Source organism: Mobula birostris, unplaced genomic scaffold (genome assembly GCF_030028105.1).
Source record: "Mobula birostris isolate sMobBir1 unplaced genomic scaffold, sMobBir1.hap1 scaffold_1186, whole genome shotgun sequence".
In the NCBI taxonomy this organism is placed as follows: domain Eukaryota; kingdom Metazoa; phylum Chordata; class Chondrichthyes; order Myliobatiformes; family Myliobatidae; genus Mobula; species Mobula birostris.
Window position 1 is genome coordinate 36,643 of NW_027274227.1, and position 3,358 is coordinate 40,000.

Consider the following 3,358-nt stretch of genomic DNA (forward strand, 5'->3'; position numbering starts at 1 on the left):
TAAGGTAATTAAAAAAATAACTAAGGAGGTAAGGATGGAATATGAAATTAAACTAGCCGATAATATTAAAGAGGATGCCTAAAGTTTCTTCAGATAGATGAACCGGAAAGAGATGCGAAAGTGGATATAGGACTGATGGAAAATAATGCTCGACAGTTAGCAATGAGGAGAAAGAAATGGCAGATGGAAGGAATAAGTATTTTACACTAATCTTCAATGTGGAAGACACTACCAGTATGTTGTAATTTACAGGCGTCCGGATGCCTGAAGTGTGAGAAGTTGCCATGACGAGAGAGAAGTTTCCTGGGATACGGAAAGGTCTAAAGGCTGCTGATCCAAACGGACTTGCTGGTCTACACGCCTCGGCTCTGAAAAAAAAAAGTGGCTGAGGAGATCGTGGAGCCACTGGTAATGATCTTTCAAGAAAGACTAGTTTCCGGAATGGTTCCGGAAGACTGAAAATTATAAATGCCACCACTTTTTCAAGAACGGAGAAATACAGAAGAAAGGAAAATATAGGCCAGTTAGTTTAACCTGGGCGGCTGGGAAGATAGTGGAGTCCATTATTAAAGATGAGGTTGCAGGTTACTAGAAGGGCACTACTAAGATAGGCTGGGGTTTCTCTGAGGGAAAATCTTCCCTGAAAAATCTGTTGCAATGTTTGCTGGAATAACAGGGAGATCCACAAAGGAGAATCGGTTGAAGTCGTGTTCTTTGGATGTCGGAAGGCCTTTGACAAGGGGCTACACATGAGACTGCTCACAAGCTAAGAGCTCATGGCATTGCAGGAGAGATTCTGGTACCATGGCTGCCGGTGACTCACCGTGTTCCACAGGGGTCTACGTTTGCAGCGATACGTTTTACATGATATTTCCATAACGGATTTGAAGGACTTTTGGCAAAGTTTGCAAAACATATGAAGATAGGCGGAGGGGCAGGCAGTTTTGAGGAAGTAGAATGTGTAGAGGACGACTTAGACAAATTAGGTGAATAGTCAAAGAAATGTCAGATGAATACAGTGTCGGGAATGGAATGCCCCGCACCTTGGCAGAAGAAATAGTAGCGTAGCCCATTTTCGAACTGGAGAGAAAATTAAAAAAAACAAACTGAGACTGACACTGACGGGGACGTGTGAGTCCTTGTGCAGGATTCCCTGAAGGTTAATTTGCATGTTGAGTCTGTGATCAGGAAGTCCAATGCCATGTGACCATTTATTTCCAGGGAATATAAACACACGGATTTTACGTTCTGAAATCATTATGCACTGGTGAGGCCTCTCGTGGAGTACTGTGACCTGTGTTGGGCCGCTTAGCTTACAAAGGCTGTGCGGAATCTGGACAGGGCTTAAAGGAGTTTCACGGAAATAATTTGGGGTTTAAAACGATTGTCATATGAAGAGCGTATTTTGGCTCTGGCACAGTATTGATTGGAATTCAGAAGGAAGAGAGGTGACTTCATGGAAATCTTTCGAATGGTAAAAGGTCTTGCTAAACTGGATGTGGGCGATGATTTATCCTGTACTGAGCGTGGCAGAGACCAGAGTGTACAGCCCCGGAAGAGAGGGACGTCCTATTTTCACGTCTTATCCCTCTGAATTCCAGTGAGTACAGGCCCAGACCCATGAAATGTTCCCCATATGACAAGCCATTCAATCCCAGAGTCATTCGTGTGAACCGTCTTTGAACCTTGTCCAATGTAAGCTCATACTCTCCTCGATAAAGGGCCAGAAACCGCCCTCGACGCTCCGAATGAGGCCTCGCCAGTGCCTTATAAAGTCTCAAAATTACATCTGTATTTATATATTCTGGACCACCCGCAATGAATGCTATCACCACATCTGCCTTCGTCACCACTAATTCAACCTAAAATTTACCCTTAAAGGAATCCTGCACGTGATCTCCCAAACCCCTTTGTAACAAAGACATTGTAATTTTCCCTCCGTTTATTCTCCATTTCCTCCACTCTCTGTGTTCACCGGGATTTGTGAGGGGGATGGGGGAAAGTTGGCAACGGGTTTTACTCCTTTTCCCACCGGCTATCGGGTCCCTCGGTTCTGGGCCTGTGCGCAAATGTGTGTGGATAAGCCAGTCATGTAGTTCCTGTCGTGTGCAATCTCTCCACCCCGCCCCCGCCCACTCCTCGCCCTCGCTTCCTTCCTCTTCCCCTCCTCACCACAACGACTCTCAGTCACGCAGGAGCAACCTCTGAGGCAGACACACAATTCAAGCTTCTGGAACTGAGAGAGGTAGGGAGGTGGTGGGGAGGGGAGGAATGGGGAGAGGGAGAGCAGGAACGGGTGACCAGTGAGGGTGGTAGGTGAGGGAGATGGAGGGAGAGGGAGGGAAGGAGTGATGAGGGTGGGGAGTGGGGGAGAGGGTTGCAGTGAAGGGGCAAAGGGAGGGAGGGAGAGGGAGGGAGAAAAAGATGAACAGTGCTGTGGTAAAGAATGAGAAGCGAGGGAGGGGTCGAAGGAAGGGACAGAGAAAGAAGGAGGGAAAAGGGACGAGGGGAGTGCGGGGAATGGGGGAATCGGAGAATGCGAGAGACGGCTGGGTGTCCCGAGCCAAAAAGCTTCTAAACCCCTTCTCCACCGTAGAAAAGTCGGAATTGACGTGAAAAGTGTTCGGAGAAAATAGGCGCAATAACACATGGTCACGGCGGAAGGTCTGTTGGTGGTAGAGAGCCAAAAAGAATGGGGCAGACAGATGCGGGAAAGAGAGGGTTCAGATAATAGGGAAGGTGATACTGAACGGGAAAGTGGGGGAAGTCGGACAAAGGTGTGGGAGAGAGTTGGAGGGGAAAAGGAAGAGAAGTGGAAGGAGAGAGAGGGGAGCAGAGAGAAAAGGGGAAAGGGAGGGAGACGGGGAAGAGGGGGAGAGAGGATGGGAGGGTAAAAGGAGAGAAAGAAGGGGAAAGAGGGGAGAGGTGAGAGGAAAAGGAAGTAGTGAAGAGGACAGAAGGGAGGAGAAGAGAAGGGAGAATGAGACAGCGGAGAGAGAAAAAGGGAGAGATGGAGAGAGAAAAAAAGAGAAGGAAGAGAACCAGAGAGAGAGAGAACAAAGCGAGACAGAGAGAAGGAGCAAGGGAGAGAGAGAGAGAGAGAGAGAGAGAGAGAGAGAGAGAGAGAGAGAGAGAGAGGGAGGGAGAGAGAAGGAGGGTGGGAGGTTGGGGAGAGGGAGAGATAGAGATGGGACAGTGCCAGAGAGTTTTGTATCTGAACCTGAAGTGTATAATGTTGCATGTTAGAGTGTGCGAAGGGATGGTGTGGAGTTGCTGAGAGCGTCCCCTAGTGTCTTATCTCGGGATTGTGTGATTTGGCCAACAAATCTAGCTTCACTGTGAGGACCAAGAGAGAAGA